Genomic DNA, 19,496 nt, shown 5'->3' with positions numbered 1-19,496 from the left:
AAAACTACTGCAGTCCTAATTACGATTTCAAGCTCTATGGTGCATTCAATTCATAACTGTCGAAAGTGTGGAGGGGTAACCTGATAGACATAAGCGTGCGCAGGGTTCCCCTTCAGGGGGGGCGAAGGTTCGTCGCAGCGCCCCCCTCCCTATTATGTCAATGTATGCGGCTGCCTTTGCGCCCCTCTTCTCGCCCCCCTACAATGTATAGGGCTGACTTTGCGCCCCCCCTTCTCGCCCCCTTGCCCCCCCCCCCCCCCCTGCGCACGCCTATGCTGATAGAAGTAATTTTTATATGTTTTTTTTTGAAAAGCAAGAACCTGGTAACGCTTAAGGCACGTGTGTTCTTTGGGAGCGCAGTAAAAGTGATCAAGCCGGTGCTCATCATTGCTCTTATCGACTCATGCCGTGGGAAGAAATGATTGCTTCAAAGATGTAGATCGCCACTTTTGTGAAGCGATGCGACGACGTCTGGCTTTTTCAAATCGGCCGCATTCAGAAATGGTGCCCTGTACTTCTGAGGAATTCCTTAACACGAGAAGAATAAACACTTCGCTAATTATTTCACTCGAAGACAAGTGCGGCCTCTTCAGCTACCAGAATATTTTGGTCAATTTTACAGATTAACAGCCAATACGTCCTGCTTGTATGTAATGTATAGGACTCGCGCGCAAGTGTAGAGGCGATGGTAAGCTCCTTTCTGCACTGCGCAGTAACAGCCGACCAACTTGCGCAAAAAAAAAAAAAATGCTTAAATTGACATTGCAGAAAAAATTTAGACGCTTCCACTACTGTGTAGGTGGAAGCAAACGAAGCCAGCGCCTGCGGCTGCATGTTCTGCGGCGGCGGCTTCGCATCTTTTTCGCGCCCATTCGCGCTTCTGTGCGTGTTGGCACTCCTTCAATGCCCGCTGTTTTTCCTCGAGCGAACGACACGCGTCCGCCCCGTAGAGTCCAAAGGGCAACTGCCGACAACAGCGCTAGCGCGACCTCTGCGTCACGAGACAAAGGGGCACAACGATTGGCGGTAGGTGCCGTCGTCAAGTATCGCGACACTTTTGAAAAGGCATCGGTGGCGGTGAGGGCCCGAGCGGAACATGTGGCGAGGTGCGCCGAGAATCGTTCTACGCGCCTTTTGTCTACGGACGAAATTTGCCAGAACCTGGCCTTATATAGCTTCGCTGTATATATACGAATAGGTTCCATGTAAGTACAGGTCCGCTGTAAAAATACGAAAAAGTGACGAAAGCACCGTAGTTTGACTCCGAAGACGCCACCGTTCCCACAAACAGTGTTTACGTCACGTATTTTTGTACAGACGGCTGTACTTTAGAGGACTGTGAGCGTGCGGCGGCTGCGCACAAAGCTGCACGTCGACCGCCGTGACGTCAAGCGTGCCGGCGGCGGAAGCAGTATAGCAACAGATGCGGGCTGCCGGTGCGCGCTTTCCTGTCTTGCTACTTCCTTTCCTGTACTTCTCGTTTATATCGCATTACTTCCCGTTTATATCTAAGTTCTTTTTCATGTGAGGGTCTCACGCCCGACTAAGTGAAGTTCAGCGCAAGTAGACATATAGGCACAAAAGAAGGCACGATGGACACACAGGTGACTGTGGGCCCTCATTTTGTTCTTGTGTATCTTAGCGTTCAACTCCCCTTCGTCAAGTTACTCCAAACAAGCTCACATCGCTACCCCTGTTGATCTTACAGAAGACCCGTGCCTTGTATCCTTGAAGCAGACGATCAGTTTCCCAACCACAATAGCGTATACGGTTCCAGCGATTATGCAACTTCGGCCTTTCGTGCTCTAGACCAGGCCTGAACATATCACTGCATTTTGTGGTATAAACAGGCATGCATCGTCTGATTGCGTCAGGGTGAGAGCGGGTACGCTTATATATGTATAGCCAGAATGTCCGAAGCATTCTCACCTAGAGATAGAATTGTATACACATGCTCAAAGAGGGAATGTCGCGCATAACTCTTTCTTGCGCTTGGAACTGCGGCAGCTTCTCGGCCCGTGGCAAGACAGCGGTTGCGCAATGCGCAACACCAAAGCCCTGCTGGTGTTCTTGAGGAACACTGGACTAAACCAAAGTTTGTGAATGACTCTTTTGTGTATGTGACTTAATGCGTCTGCGACTGTACGTACCGTGTGTGTGCATGTGATTCATTGTATATACCATAGTCATCACCCGACACCGGGAGTAGCAAGTCAGGCGACAAACCAGCCTAACCTCTCCGAGATTTTCATTAAAGATTATTATCTCTCTCTCCTGCACGCTCTGAGGAAGCCCGTACCTCCACGATGGAAATACGATAAAAATAGAGGCACGATGCATTCACTCCCTGTTTACAACAGCTTCATCGGCATCAAAAGGTTGGCGAGTCCGTACTGTCAGTCGGCGCCGTCGTGCTGAGCGCGGCATTTAAGTATCTCCTTCAACAGCGCACTTTGACAATGCAGATTGGTCGTCTGGTCCTTATGCACGGCCATTGCTTCCACTCGCGAATAAAGCTGTAGACGTGAAAATTAGCTCTTAATGGTTCAGGCTTCGGGATATGCCGAATTATTCAATAATTTCTTGTAGTGTACGTTGGACGGTGAGCTGCAAGAATCGGTCGGCCAGGACGGATTCTTGCAACTCGTGGGCTACGCGAGAAATTTTAAAACCTGCATGCACTGTTGGCCAGCAATACAGAAACAAAAAGCCTCCTCGTAATAAGAACAACGAAATCGGGAATGTTCCGATACGAATGCGGTGCATATAGACCGCCAGAGTAGATGAAAGAGCATGCTAGCGGCCGGAAAAGTTGGAGGGGCCATTTCACTTGCTCTTGGAACTAACACTGAATATTAAAGCAACCCTTCAGTAAAATATGTGAGTCATAAAACTTAGCTCACGCTACACAATAAAGCCTTTTCCAATCTCAACACTAACATAAAATGTAACTGCTAAACCACAAACCTTATTTTTGAGACAAATTGCGGTTATAGAACGCATTGCTCTCACACCAATAATATTTAGGTTTCCCTGAGGAGCATCTCCTTGGAAGCATCGTATTAATAATCCTTGCATAAAACTATATATATATATATATATATATATATATATATATATATATATATATATATATATATATATATATATATATATATATATCTGAGGGCATAGATATTTTGATTTGCCTCGCCCTCATAATCGATACAGCAATGAATTGGCTATACACACTGCGCGTGAACACGCTGAATAAGAATCGCTTGATGTGGCAACTATGCAAAGTTTTTTTTTTTTTTTCGAACATGGAAGAATGAGAACGATTCCCGTATTATGTGCATTCACATCACCGTATAAACGCACTAACCAACCCCGTTGTCTAGCGCACTGTATTTTTTTTTCAGGACTCGCCTGAAGTTATCAACATGTTCACAATAATACGGAATGGGAGGATTCAACGCTTCTAATTTTGTTCTCGGGCGCATCTGTTCAGGCGCTGAGCCGCCACCGCCGAATAAATTAAAAAAAGACTGATATTTCATCGAAGGCTTACTTGTGGGCAACGGTCGCGCTGTGGTAAACCTTAAGTTACGTACAAGACGCAAAACGAAGCAACACCGCTGAATACTTGGAAACAACGGAATGTTTTATCCGAGAGATAAGGAACGAAAAGGCCGAGCGGAACTTTGAACCAAATGTATTTGACGTTAGTTATTCACCAGGTTTCACATCCTGTAGCAACACGGTACCTGTAATAAGGAATATATGCATTAACCTTGATCACTTCTTTCTGTTCTGGGCACCTAACTCCAAGTATGCAAGCGTTTTCGCGTTTCGCTCTCATCTAAATGTCGCAACCACGGCTAGGAGTCGAACCCGCTTACCCGTGCTCAGCAGCAAAACACTATAAACACTGCACCACGACGGCCGGCGATATTGTTGCATAAATCTGTGAACCGAAAATAAGCTCGTCTTAGCTGAAGCGCACGATGGCTGTTCAAGAAAGCATCTTTATTATGACGCAGAATTATTGTATTCAAATAACTGTACTCCACAAAACAAAACTTACTCAGAACTGGGCGCTTAAGAATTGTCACAGCAAGTTCCGTGCCTCGCTGCCATATCCTTGCTGTTTCCTATGCTTGCCCAAGAAAGCATTTTGACACCCGCAAACTCCGACGATGCCCGGGGAAGACTTACGCCGCAGGACACCTGTAAATGTTCGCCTAGATCAATATGTAAGCGTAATTGAGCACACGGTGTCATTGCATCGACCAAAAATTTCTGTTTACTTATAACTGAGCGACACGATGCATTTTCCGGCGAGACTCCTGGAGAAAAAGTTGATGGACTGAATAAAGAAATGCTGCGAAGAAATCCAGCCATTTCACTGAGCCGGAATGAACAGCCCACGTTTATTAATCATGAGATGGCACGCTACATTCAAAACCTTATGCTTGTGCGACCTCTCTTTCCTCGCATGGGAAAACTTCTAATGACGATGCCATCCTTCAGTGTTGCGGGGTAACTACATCACTGTCTCTACGTTTGCATGAATATAAGCAACACAAAGGCTGAGTGAATCTGGGTCAACGCAACACGCACACACTAACGTTTCCGACGCAAGTGTCCTGCCTGTGACAAATTAAGTGAAACTTCAAAGACTCTGTTCGCTTAGTTGAACGAATATGAGCAACTGATCGTCAGCGAAAATGGTAAAAAGAAAAAGTGCACAGGATTTATGTTCATGATATTAAAGAGAGCTTTTTTCATCACTTCAAGCCTCCATCTTCCCCTGAACTTCGCTCTTGTCTGTCTCGCCAACATTGAGTATCGCGCGCGAACAAGCGCAACGTTAAACTTTAACTGAATTTCATCACGATGTGTGCCTATATTTATGTGTCCTCACCGACTACGTTTCCCCTCTCGGCATCGATTTTGTTATTGTACGGAATAGACCAACGGTTACGCATTACATGGCCGCTTCTCTACTCGAACATGGGCTACCTCCATTTTCTTCATAACACAGATAGCTGTCGTCCCCTCTCTTCGATGACGTAGTGGCGGTTTGAGGATAGGAGAAACGCGTATTTATACAACCCGTAAGGGAGCACGGCGCAGGGTCGGTGGGGCAGGACAAAGGGATGTGAAAAGAAGAGAGCGGAAATCAAAGGCTACCTTCGCGAGAAATGAGCGCCCGCACCGCCGAGCACCGGGCCGGGCCGGGGCATTTATCTGCCGATTAGAAAAACCGTCGGGTGCCGGTCGTCACTGGGAATCGAACCCAGTACCTCCCGCATTTGAGGCAGACGCTCCGATCACTCGACCACCGCTGCGGTACTCTCTTAAGGGACTTGCGCGCAGCGCAGTACAAGCAGCACACGTGCCTTGTTAACGCGCGATAGCGTTAAGGAGCTGGTTTAGCAGAAATTCCGTCGTCGGCCTCAGCGTCCTTGGTTGTGAGTGAAAAATCAGCGTTGCCCGTGAGCGAAAATTCCAGATAGATGCAAATGAATAAATAACAAAAATCTTCAGTTCGAGTGGAAATCGAACGCATGACTGGACGGCCAGCCTTTGTGTCTAACGTTTCTGCAGTCAGCATAAAGATCCGGATTTGCCACTCATTTCCGTACAACGTTTGTTTATCACAAATAAGCTGTGCGGCGTATGTGCCAGGCAAACACTTTCTGCTGCAATGAGTTTTCTGAACACAGTTAACTGAATATACGCCCGCTAGAGCTTCAAGCACTAGTCCCTGTCTTCGCTACATGACGGCCATTACCTTCTGCTTGGCACGAGGTTGGATTATCCAGATTCAAGAACATTTTCGGTCACAAAAGTACTTGACACGAGCCGTTACCTCACAAGCTCGGAAGGAAGGAATACGGGAGAGAGGAAAGACAGGGATGTTAACCAGTTTGGCATAACCGGTATGCTACCCTGTACAGGGGGAAGGGATGGGGGAGATTGAAAGAAGAGTAAAGAAAGAGAGAAAGAGAGGGGAACATACACGCACACACATAACTTCACAGCGCAGAGCGGCAGCCTTGTGCGGTATGTGGCATCATTAAAAAGTCTACAGCCGCTCGTGTAAGTCTGTTGTCCTTAGGAATTTGAGCAATGCCTTGTTTGCTTGAATTCCCGATGACTTATCAGCATGGCATTGGAGAATTGCTTCTAGTGTCAACGGTCTGTTGTGAATACAAGCTCGGAAAGCGATACTTGCATTGGCGCCCCATCGTGGTGTCTACGCGTTCTTTTTCATGATGTGGTGCTTGCACTGAAAGCCTATCCACGATAAGATACCAATGCTCCCAGTACATATCAGTGAATCATTACGGCAGTTCCTCGAAAATACAGACTCTGGTGAGCGCGTACATAGCTTCGATGTCTAACTTCGGATGAAGCAAACGAGAGCTATGAGACAGATCGAGGGAGAGAGATGCTGACAAGGAAGACGGACATGCTTAGATATCAGCTCACGTCCCTGTCGCACGGTATACCGCTGATGATGACTTCGACGAGGAGCAGCATACCTATATCTCGCCTTACCGTACAGTGCGGTGCCTGTCCGCTTCCCACGCACGCCTCGTCCTCCGAGACCAAAAATCAGCGGCTTTGCACCTAATTGACTACTATTGTTTTTTTTTACTTCGGGCTCTAGAATATAGGCGAATAAAGTACACGTACGGGTTTTCTGAATAACATCGATCGTTCCCTAGCGGTCTTCGTATTCCCGGAAGCCGCAGAGATTTCGAGAGATATTGCAGACCTCGGTATACTGAACAAAAAGAGACGACCCGCAGCGGTTTCAGGGAAGTTGTATTGGCGTGTCTGCAATTATGGAATCTGGTCGCGCACTACGAAAATTTTATTTAGTTTTTCCAGCCTCAGTAAGACTGTCACAGCTCCAGAGAAATTGTTTTAAATGTTATGTGTTACGTAGTTGATGAACCAAGAGCCAACGTGGCAGTTTGGGCAAGTTTCGGGGCCACCATGTGCAGTATGACGCGGTCGTTATAGTTTACCGCTTTAAACTAAATATCTATTAAAGGGGCCCTCCAACAGTTTTCCAAGTAATCATCGAATGGCTTCATCAAAGGAGTTTATTGCCTCAAGAATTGACTGCAGCAAAAGTTTTTAGAGTCCGTCCACTACGAGCGGAGTTACAGGGATTTGTCACGCGCTGTCAGCGCTTTCTCTCGTCTCTCGTCCCAGCGGGCGCGCTGGAAGATAGGCAGGAAGGGATGACACGTGGGAAAGACGTTACGTCACGCGCGAGTCATGACCTTGAGTACTTTCTTTGTGCGTGGCTTACTTTCAGTGTTACCGCTAGCGAGCAAGCGGGCACGTCACGCCATCCTGCGGCGGCCGCGGTAACTCTGCAGCTCACGATGCTCAAGTCAGCCGATGGCAATGGAATATGGGTTTATAGCGCGGTCATTTGGGTTTCTGGCATCATTTGTCGAGAGAAGAGCGAACGTTTTCGAGCTGACTTTGAAAATTGATTGTAAATTCCAGGCCGCGTGCTGTGCTATAATGTTTGGTCCACATGTTCTCAGGTGCCTCGACTACCGATCGGCAGCGTTTTCTGACCATGCTCAAAAGGTGTTGCAAGGCCCTTTTAAGAACGCTACATATATATCGTAGCATAAAATGCCAAAGGCACGGACACAAACTGGACGACGCAACAGCCTCACTGCAGAGCCACAGCAGCAAACATAAGCTTGTGACTGTTTGCGTTGCAATTATGAGCGCACTTCTTCCTCCTTAAGTAGTTGATCTGCAGGCGAAATTATCGAAAGCTATGTCGCTATTTGCCGCGAGATCGGGCTACAAGTGGCAGCACCGTCGCCGCGTTGTGTGGATAGGGGGTCAGTAGCACTTATCCAAAAGTGCACAGCGGCGCTTCGCTGTGAGCGGTTCGAGCCGATTGCCGGCGAATAAAGCTCGTGGACTGCAGCTTAATGGTGATATGTATACGCCATCCATTGCCACATTAATGCGCGAAGCTGACCTAACGTTCCTGTTATGTGTAAGAAGAGCGCAATCTGCCTATCAATTGGGTGCTGGCCTTCGGTGACAGTCGTGTGTTTTCGCACTGTGCTCGTAGTTTTTCCTTGTTTTACTTGTGCGTGTTTAGCTTGTGTTTGCCTATTCTACAATAGCAATGGTGTTGCGCGACTGAACCAAGTAAGTATTTATTTCTTGTTCGAGCGGCCACTAAAAAAAAGTAAAGGCTGTATTTCTGCGTAATGATCGAGTTGAAGTAGAACTATGAGCACGCTGGTTTGCTATTTACATGAATGATTTTTTTAATTATCCCCAAATATAGCACATTTATTAGGCTTAGTCAGCCAAACTATGGCGCTGACAAATCATTAGCGCTATGAAGATATTTCACACACGCTTGTTCTTATTCCAGTAGCAGTATAAAAAGATACATGAAAAGCTCAGTACGAAGGTTCCTTTCTATGATTACTTACAGGACAAAGGCGCACCACTCCTTCGGTTTTTCTGTCTGACGAAAGTATTATTTTCTTCAAGAAATAATGTCTGCTTCCTTCCTTCATTCTATAACAACTTCACACAGAAGCTCAAGTTACAATATGCATATATATAAAAAGGTGAGGTTTGTGTCAAAACCACGATATGATTGTGAGGGACGCCGTCGTGATTAAATTTGATCACCTGGAGTTCTTTAAAGCGTACCCTAATTTAAGTAAGCAGGTAATTTTGTATAACAATTTATCCCAAGCTATAATAGACATCGCCAACTCAATTTCATGATTTACACCCCCTTTCTTGCCCTTATTTCCCCACCCCAGAGCTGGGAATCAAGCCAGATGCTAATATCTGGTTAACCTCCCGGCCTTCCTTTTTTCATCTCTATCTTTCTGTCTCTCCGTCTCATGCATAATCCTCGTGTAATACTGTATTCCATTTTCTGTTCATTTCAGCAGAGAAAAGCGCCAGATTTCACTGGCGAAGATAAATATTTCTTTGCAGTGGTATAAGGACCGTACAATATAAAATGACATCTTAGGCACAGCTAAAACTCGTCGCGTGACCGCTAAACGACAGTCACGAAATGATGCTCCTAACAAGACGTGTGCCGCTATGGAAGTACTTGGCTTGAGGTCTTTTTTGCCGCTAAGTGGCCTTTGCAGGAGCTAGTTCATGCTTTGCGGTATCACAAGGATTTTCAAATCGCTAACACTTCACGAGATGGTGTCGCTGAAATTCCGCATGCACAGCTCGACATTTCAGACTTCTTTTGTTTAGGACGACGCAAAATGCACCATGTGATGTGCTTGAACGAGAAAGGGGCACCCACATTGAAATGATTTCGGCGAATTGGCGGTGCGATGATTACCCCTAACGCCATGGTGACATGTGCATGCTCTCATTTATTAGAGTGGAAATAAGCCTCGGAAGGCGAAATGCTTAGGTATATCGTGTTGGCACACGTACTAGCATTTGAGACTTTGCTAACACAACGGAATAACCTGCCCTCTGAGGACGTGCATGCGTGTAACACCTTGTGGCTAGCAGACGACGTAAGGAGCCATCCACACTACGCGGTTTCGTCTGCTCGCCGCTACGTGCCAACTCTGTTCGATCTCGAGGCCAATAGAAAGTATGAACGAAACAGGCTGGATTGATCGAGGGCTCGTTTCGTTTATTCATAGTGAGGGTCTCGTTCCGGCAGTCTTGATGCCTTAGGTAGTATGCGAGGGCTTATTGGTCAGCTTCCCGCGCGTAATAGGCAAAAGATGAGTGCTCCCCACTAGCCGTCATGACTGCCAGCGGCTCTGGCTATAGCACGCCCAGGATTACACAAAAACATAAATACCCAATAAAGTGGATGGGAAAGCGACCGCCGCTGTAGCTCAATTGGCAGAGCATTGGGCGCGTTTTCTGAAGGCTGTAGGTTCGGTCTCTACCTGCGGCAAGTTGATTTTTCATCCACTTTAATTCCTTTTCTATTTATATCATAATTACTATACTGCAGTTCAGACCTACAAATAATGTCCCCCATACCTTCTTTAGCTTTAATATCTGTTGTTTTCATTAGGGTGTATCTAATATAGAAAACTATAGAATAGAGCGGAAAAGAGAGGCCACCTTCTCCAGATGTGAGTGCGCGCATCACCGAGCGCCAGGTCAGGGTACCTTTGTCCACATAGATAAGCCAGTGGGTTCCCGGCGGCACTGGGAATTGAAACCAGTCGCCCCCCCCCCCCCCTTTCCGCTTAAAAAGAAGGCAATCAGACCTACCTCTCGATGACCTCACTGCCTTTCTTATTATTCTTCTAGATCCTCCGACGTCTATTGAAAATAAGTGAAGTAGCTGAAGAAAACGGTCGCTTTAGAGTTCAGCTTCCTTGTCGGCGTCTCATGGCAGTCGCGTTGCAGTTATTGGTACGGGATAGCGAGTCTCTATTTAATATCTTGGTTATTTAAGTTTTATATTTCTTTAATCCGCATAAGGAATGTGTTGGACGAAGTCCTATCAGCGGAACATGAATGCAGTTATACCTTTCAAAATATCATCTACTCAGATTGTTTTTACCTTTAGTAATTACTTAACAATGCCGTCAGTATACGTGAATTTGTTAATTTTACGCGAACGATGTTCTGTTTTACGCTTCGGGGTAAGCCGCAGACAGAAATTATAAGAAAGGTAACAAAGCCAGAACCGAAAACCGTGGCAACAATCAGTGTACGTGCGTTGATTGACTGAGATGTGAGAGATGTATGAGTTATATTTTGGGTCGGTTGTTTCGTTCGGCAGCACAAGTAGTTCGCATTCGAGAATGTGTCCTGTAGAAGCCGAGATTACCCTCATAGTGTTGCCTCATTCGTGCTCTTCCTTCGCGTACTCATTGCAATTTCAGATGAAGTTTAAGCCCTACCGTTATCATACTTATCTGCTTAGAGGGCCTTCACAAGGACGTTGTCGGAAATTATGGCTGTATAACAAAACCTATTAAACGCCCTAGTTGGAGGGTTTTGCTGCGATAATTTTAATAATTGGTTTATTAGGTAGTGACGCAAAAGCAAGAAAATGCTCCGAAGCAATCATAGAAGAGCAAGTGATTTGAGGCAAGCAGATACGGACTTGTTCCAGTAACAAGTAAGGAAGTCCGCCAGCATCATACGCCCTTACCTTCTCCTGAAATCCGAAAACCCACATGACTATGACGGCGCCAGTTCCGCCTTCTTGATCTCAAAAGGGATAGGGTTTCGACGTGTTGGTTGGTCATCGCCAAACGCACTACAAAGCGCAGAAACGACCCCAGGACAAGAAAGCGACAGGACGTCCCCTCGTTTTCTTGCCCTGTGTTCGCATCTGCGCTATGTATTCTGCTTACTCCCACATTTTTCCGTTGTTTAAGCGCAGAGTTACTTCAGGCGGTGGCAGCGCTCCGTTTGCGCTACACAATAATCTCCGTGTCAGCGTTGCTTCCGGCTTTAATGCATTGCAGACGAGAAGTGTGACGTGGCTAGGGAACTCTATGACGTTTCGACGCCTGACCAAGAGAATGACTATGTCCGTCTGCGTACATATTTAAATAGTCCCCTTCAGTCCTCTCGCTCTCTCCCTGCCCTCTGGTCGTCCCTCATTAACTGATGACCGCCATTCAAGTGTAAGCTGCTCGAGCTAGACAGTTACAAATTGACCCTCGGTAAAAGATTTCCTTTCACTTCTCTCTCTCTGTATACATTTCCTGAACTAAATAACCAATTCCAACTGAAGTAGTAAATTGGCGATTGAGTAGGTATTTAAATTTGCAGCTTTTTCTTGCATCACGCACTACCGCAGCATTTCAGATACCTGTTCGCGCTGCGTTATTCACGCGTTGCCCTTCCATCTTCATAGTGACACACGTACTTGCTTTTCTTTTTCCATGTGACAGGGCTTTGCCGACTAAAAACACTTCGAGGCCGCTTAAGCTTCGTCTTTAAGAGTGCGACTCGATAGCGTTATGAGGCTCCAATCGCATCACCTTCTCGTTCGTTTGCCGTATTTCGCTTCTCAGTGGAGACCTCAACCGTTCTGTGAGTGAAGGAACGTCTGTGCGCGGGACAGTGGCCGTTGTAAGCTCTTCTAGCGCGTCTACTGCAATTAAAGTTGCGAATGTGCTCGTATTGTCTTACACTGCAAACGCAAACTAGCCGAATTAGGCGTTTTAAGGGCTACAATCCTCCTTAATACCACCTTCATCTGGACAGTACTACCTTAGGGTGTAATGAGCTGGGTGTAATAAAGTTCTGCGTCCTCAATTTTACTTCGTTAAGAAATTATGTGGAAGAAAGGAGGTAAATTCACTATCTGACGCTCTTCGTCGAATGGAGTTAGAGACACGAAAAACTCCCATCTCATTTCCTCTGGCATGTTTTCTCTTTTTTTTTTTTCCGAGGCTTTCCACAATGCCTTCAGTATTGGCGGGCATGTATGCAGCTGTGCGGGGGAAAGAAAAGAAAGAGGCGGCATGCTTCAGCGCACTAAAAATCCCTTGCACAGATAGCCCAGAGAAAGAGATATACACGACCCTCCGAACGGCTGGAGAGGAAGCGAGGAAGCCCTTTGGCCTTGGCGGCTGCAGCCTACTGCGGCCCGCCTCCGCCAGGTCAAAAGCAAGCCAGACGAGGCGCTACCGAAGTGAAATGGCACAAAGCTTCGCGCCGCATGCGCGCGCGAAGAAAAAAAAACACAAAAAAAGAAAGAAACGTGAGGAGGGAGTCGTTCCCGCGGTGGCGCGATCGTCGTAGCTAGGCCGGCTAGGCCTTGTGAACGTCACTTGTCAGGTGATCAGCTGTGTCGGTCGTGTGTGCGCGTTTTGTGCCCGCAGCCTCACTGTGTTCTCGCCGCTGGATGTGATATGCGTGGTTTGACGACAGTGCGACATTCTGCGCTGCGAGTGCGATAATCGCGACGGCCTGTCGACTCAAGCGAGCGTTCCGCTGTGCATTACCAAGCAGATGATGGGCACCCTGCGTGCTCGGCACAGTCAGGAACAAAAATGGGAAGTAATACTGATGTTCTCTCTCTTTGCGAGCCCTTATCGTCGCTTATGCACCTGTAGATGACCTTCTGCACATTGCGTCGCTTGAAAAGTGCAATGAAAAGCAAAAAAAGAGAAAGCAAAGAAAATCGGTATGTCAAGCTTGCGAAATGTCCGCCAGCGCACCATGAGCGTGGCATGTAACCCATGCCGTACATTACACGCATGTCATTCATTGTTTCCATGCTACCAGCTGTCATTTATGTACGTCATACAGTCACGTCACGCTATACCAATCTTGGTATGATAATATCAAGTTAGAGAACCGGACGCGAGTGCACCAGGCTCCATGCCGTAAATGACATACATGTCGTTATTTTCATGTTACTATATGTCATTGATGTTCGTCGCCAAATCACGTCACGCTATATCAATTTAGGTGAATGTCAAGCTATCGAACCGGCCGCGAGCGCACCATGAGCGTGGCGTGTGTACATGACATGCATGTCATTATTTTCATGTTGCCAGCTGTCATTTATGTCGGACGTACAGTCACACTGCACAATACCAATTTTGGTGTATATGAAGCAGGCGAAACGGCCACTAGCGCCCCCGAGACCATGTTGTCAAAATAACGCCATACATGACAAGCGTGTCATGATTTGTACGTTAGAAACTGTCTTTTATGTATGTCATACACTCTTGTGACGCCATACGTATTTTGGTAAATATCAAGTTAACGAAACAGTCGCAAGAGAACCAAGAGAGTGACGTGTAAATCATGTCGTTAATGAAATGCATATCATGATTTTCAAGTTAAGACCCATCATTCATGTTCTTCATGCAGTCGTGTCATGCCACACGAATTTTGGCATACATCCCATTAACGAAACACCCACACGAGCTATGAGTCGTAGGCGGCTAGACAGATAGGTAGATAGATCCGTTCAAAGTCGTAGAAGTGTTTAACAAATGCTTCGAATTTAAGTTAAACTCGGATAGCAATGATCTGTGATGCATGTTTTGGAACTTCTGTGAATATCACTCATGCTTCATACGACCAGTCAATCGACCCAGGAGTGCGCCCTGATAAAGTTGTTTGCACGATATAATTTTCTTGCCTGCGATAAAGCATGAATGAGGCATGATGCTTTCAGGGAATATACATTAGAACAAAAGGCCACGGTTATCACATTGTCACATGATGGAATGAGCATAAAGGACAACTTTGTTTGCGATTTATTCTTTTCTCCAACTTCATTTGTTTGTTTTAATCCTTCGTCATCGTGTCAATTTGCGCACATTGACATGTGACAAGACCGTGCGCTCTCATTTTGCAGCATCTACCTTGGATGCAGTCAACTACCCTGGACATCTTTCTCCCGCCATGCAACTGTGAGAACCCACCGAAGCACAGATTGTCAGGAAGTGAAAAGACTTTTCGGCAACAATTTTGCATTGCGCACTCTGCCCGTCTCCTGAAATAGCATATTAAGGTACATAAGCACTGTACCTTCATACATATTGCCACGCCCACTTCTTGTCCTATTTTGATGTTTTTTGGGTTTGACCTGCAAGGGCGGTTATCAACGCTCGACGCTGCCCGCGAAGCAGTGTTCGAGAGACTTCTCGATTGTAGTAGATCGTTTTGTCAAGATTTCGCGCCGCACGCGAATGTTCCAGCTTTATCGAGAGATAACGCCGCCACCAGCGATATCGCTGGAAAGTTCCATAGCACCTGTATAAAAACCGACGCACTTGACCGCTTGTCAGTTGATCGACGGACGACGCCCTGTTCGCCGCTATCATTGTACAGCGTGTATTGCTGTAGTTCTAGTTCTCATTTTTCCCGGCCACCAAGTTCGGCCAAATAAACAGTTTCATTCTGCAAGCGCCGACTGCTTTCTTCGTCGACGTCACGACCACGTGACATCTGGTGGAGGTGCTGCTCGTTCATGTTCCGGACGCCCCCGACAAGCCTTGAACCCAGCCCACGTCGCGAATGAAGACACCGACACCATCAGCGCAGTCGAGCCAGCCGCAGACTGGAAGGACTACCCCCACAATACGGACCCCTACCGGACAAGACCAGGATCACAACGGAAGACGACAACAGCCACAATGACAACCGCTGTGGCGCCTACAACGGTCGTCATGCATCAACCGAGGGAGCCGCCGACATTCCGCGGATCACCATGCGAGGATCCAGAAAGCTGGCTGGAGGCATACGACCGGGTCTCCACGTCAACAACTGGGACTGCGACGAGAAGCTACGCCATGTCTACTTCGCCCTGAAGATGGCGCAAGGACCTGGTTCGAGAATCGAGAGTCCACGCTAACATCATGGGACCCTCTTCCGCACCGGATTTCTCAACACCTTCACGAGCGTCATCCGGAAAGAAAGGGCTGAACCCTTCTCGAGACCCGTGTACAGCTCCCCAATGAGAACGTCGGACTGTACACCGAAGAAATGACTAGCACTATTTCGCCATGCCGATCCAGCCATGTCCGAAGAAAAGAAAGTTCGCTTCCTGATGCGGGGAGTGAAGGAAGAACTCTTCGCGGACTTGTGCGCCTATTACAGACGTTTCGTCAAGGAATTTCACGGATCGCCGAGCCACAGACGCAACTCACGAAGGCCGACGTCGAATTCAGGTGGGAAACATCGCAAGTTCAGGCATTTCAAGAATTGAAACGACGCCTGCAGGACGCCTCCGATACTTGCGCATTTCGACGAGCACGCCGATACGGAAATCCACACCGACGCAAGCAGCGTAGGACTCGGCGCCGTCCTTGTGCAGAAGACCGACGGATTGGAAAGGGTCATCAGTTATGCTAGCCGGGTCGCTATCAAAGGCAGAAATCAACTATTCCACCACAGAAAAGGAGTGTCTGGCCATCATCTGGGCTACATCGAAGTTTTCGCCCCTACATCTACGGCGGCCCTTCAAAGTTGTGAGCGACCACCACGCCTTGTGTTGGCTAGCCAACTTGAAGGACCCTTCAGGTCGCCTCGCACGGTGGAGCCTAAGACTCCAAGAATTCGACATTACCGTCGTTTACAAGTCCGGAAGAAAACACTCCGACGCCGACTGCTTGTCTCGTGCCCCCGTCGACGCACCGCCGCAGGACGACCACGATGATGACTGCTTCTTGGGAACCATAAGTGCCGACGACTTCGCTGAACGACAGCAAGCCGACCCGGAACTCCGGGGCCTTGTGGAATACCTCAAGGGCAGGACCGCCGTTGTTCCAAAAGTATTCAGGAGGGGATTGGCGTCATTTCTCTTGAAAAACGACGTCCTCGTAAAGAAGAACTTCTCTCCGGCCCGGGCTGACTACTCATCGTTGTACCTTCGGCACTGCGACCAGAGGTTCTGCAGGCCCTGCACGACGACCGACGGCTGGCCACCTCGGCTTTTCCCGCACGCTCGCGAGGGATACAGGAAAAATACTACTGGCCACGCCTTCCTGCCGACGTCGCCCACTACGTTAAGACTTGCCGAGATTTCCAGCGACGGAAGACACCACCGACTAGGCCAGCGGGACTTCTGCAGCCAATCGAACCACCTCACCGGCCGTTCCAGCAAATCGGGATGGACCTACTGGGGCCGTTCCCGACGTCGACTTCCGGCAACAAGTGGATCGTCGTAGCAACTGACTACCTCACCCGCTACGCCGAGACAAGGCCTTGCCCAAAGGCAGTGCCGCCGAGGTAGCCAAGTTCTTCGTGGAGAACATCATCTTGCGTCATGGCGCCCCAGAGGTCCTCATCACAGACAGAGGTACCGCCTTTACTGCGGACCTAACTCAGGCGATCTTAAATACAGCGAGACGAGCCACCGCCGCACCACCGCCTACCACCCGCAGACCAATGGCCTCACCGAGCGTCTAAATAAGACCATCGCCGACATGCTGGCCATGTACGTCGACGTTGAGCACAAGGCGTGGGACGCCGTCCTTCCGTACGTGACCTTCGCTTACAACACGGCCGTCCAAGAAACGACGCAGATGACGCCGTACAAGTTGGTCTACGGAAGGAGCCCGGCGACGACACTGGACGCCATGCTACCGAATGTCACCGACGAAGAAAACCTCGACGCCGCCGCTTACTTACAACGTGCCGAGGAAGCTCGACAGCTCGCCCGCCTGCGCATCAAGACCCAGCAGCACACCGATAGCCGTCGCTACAATCTGCGACGACGCTTCGTGGAATACCAGCCCGGCGACCGCGTCTGGGTCTGGACGCCGATACGCCGACGTGGCCTTAGCGAAAACTCCTTCGGCGATACTTCGGACCCTACAAGGTTCTTCGACGTCTCGGCGCTCTTGACTACGAGGTCATCCCGGACGGCATTACGAACTCCCAGGCGACGCCGCGCACGACCTGAAGTCGTCCATGTCGTGCGTCTAAGCCGCTTTTTGCACGTTAGCGAATCTGGGGACGCTACTTTTTACCTTTGTTATTGTAATTTATTTATGTATGCACTTGTGTTTTTTCTCTTCTTTGTTCTTTCACAAGCATCGGGACGATGCTTTTTCAGAGGGGGGCAATGCCACGCCCACTTCTTGTCCTATTTTGATGTTTTTTGGGTTTGACCTGCAAGGGCGGTTATCAACGCTCGACGCTGCCCGCGAAGCAGTGTTCGAGAGACTTCTCGATTGTAGTAGATCGTTTTGTCAAGATTTCGCGCCGCACGCGAATGTTCCAGCTTTATCGAGAGATAACGCCGCCACCAGCGATATCGCTGGAAAGTTCCATAGCACTGTAAAAACCGACGCACTTGACCGCTTGTCAGTTGATCGAAGGACGACGCTGTCGCGCTATCATGTACAGCGTGTATTGCTGAGTTCTAGTTCTCATTTCCCGGCCACAAGTTCGGCCAAATAAACAGTTTCATCTGAAACGCCGACTGCTTTCTTCGGCGACGTCACGACCACGTGACAATATGCATCAAGGAACAGTGAAAGAGCATATCAAGGTACATTAACATCATTAGCTTGGATTCATTTAGCTAGAACGAATAAATCTGTGTGTAAGCTATACAATGACGGCCATATCATGTGACAGACATCTGCTAAGTGGAGTGTGTATTGTGAAGCACATGCGTTTTATCGTATTGAATGAATGGATAAATGTATTCCAGCAAAATACAGGAAATGGGCCTCAAGTGAAAAGCGACAATGGTAGCTTGAGAAGTGCACAAGGCCCAGTAGACCAAAAAGAGAGACAGAGCAGCAAGAACGTGTGTACGTTCAAAGGCAAAACTATACGCATACAAAAAGAAACAGGAAAGACAAAGCAGAAGAAACGTGCACATTCAAAGACAAAACACCTACGCCATCTGCAAAGTGACAAAATCAAAAAGGGTGAACATTTACGCTAGTGAAAACAATGAAAATCAGAAAACAGAAAAGAAGGAACGGCCATTCAACGGCATGGAAGGAATGCAACTTCATTGGTCACGTATCAACAGTGAAATTTGTCAAGGTTACATGTGCATATTCTTAGCCATTAGGAGATGTGCAAGGCTAATTTAATCGCATTGATATAAGTCAGCTGTTGAGTCTGTTGAACCAGATTGTTGAATCATCTTGTTTATTCCCTCTCGTTAATTTGCTGTTTTGCATTATGTTGCCATAGTTTTCAAGGTCAATACATAGTATCATGACTGTTGACACAATTTGACAAGGTGAAAGCGCTGTTATTGTGCCCAGGCCTTAGTTTATCCTCACTAGATGTGCGCTGTTTATTTTTTCCATGGTTCAGTGCCAAGTATCCCAATCTTCACTCCTAAACAGAGTAGGTGCGGTTAATCAAGACCTTGCTAACATTCACAACACTTTTAAAGTGTACTTATAATGATAACTTTACTGACATCAAAAACTACCCACATAATGGTAAACATGGCAAGAGTACACTTCTGGTGGTGTTTCGCATTTTTTTACATCCGTTTATTTTTCGCCCTGTGCACACGAAGTGAAACGCTCACAAGGAAATACTTAGCAGCATCTCAATTTTGTATTTATTTCGTGTTTTGACAAAATGTCTGCAATAAGGATAGTCAAGTGCGAATCTTCGGTAAGACATTCATTTTTATGTATACAGAAATCTTAGTGGACTTTTTTTTGTGTAATTTTCAGGAATACACTTCTGACAAAGCAGCAAGTGTTGCTTGCCCACCAGTCTGTGTTCAAGACAAGTGTATTGTGGGCATGAGTGTCGGCAGGATTTTGTCTTGGGGGTGCAAGGCGGCGTAACGTGTCGGCCTGGTGAGCAGGAGAGCATTGGTGTAGCTTGGGTGGGGTCAAGTGCTGGTGTGTCTTGATGGCGGCAAGTGACCTTTGTGCAAACCCCTGCCGACACCCATGATTGTGGGAACACCTTGATGTGCCTCACTTTACACTATGTCGAACAGCTCATACATCTTACCACATTTAGGCCAACACTGGTATTGATGCAGAGTGTTATGCGCAATACTGCGT

General features: G+C 47.6%; 1 long non-coding RNA gene across 1 annotated transcript in view; it reads left to right on the top strand.

Annotated features, from left to right (window-relative positions):
• LOC125759389 (uncharacterized) overlaps window positions 1-19,273 on the top strand; it is a 33,980-nt gene extending 14,707 nt beyond the window's left edge. Inside the window, exons 2-3 of the long non-coding RNA XR_007417005.1 lie at window positions 14,351-14,506; window positions 19,155-19,273. This is a non-coding gene — a long non-coding RNA (uncharacterized LOC125759389). The remainder of the gene's footprint in view (window positions 1-14,350; window positions 14,507-19,154) is intronic.
• Window positions 19,274-19,496: the final 223 nt, after the last annotated feature.

This window comes from Rhipicephalus sanguineus, chromosome 1, assembly GCF_013339695.2.
Source record: "Rhipicephalus sanguineus isolate Rsan-2018 chromosome 1, BIME_Rsan_1.4, whole genome shotgun sequence".
NCBI classification, from domain to species: Eukaryota; Metazoa; Arthropoda; class Arachnida; order Ixodida; family Ixodidae; genus Rhipicephalus; species Rhipicephalus sanguineus.
The sequence above is the reverse complement of the archived record's forward strand: the minus strand, read 5'-3'. Positions and strand labels throughout refer to the sequence as shown.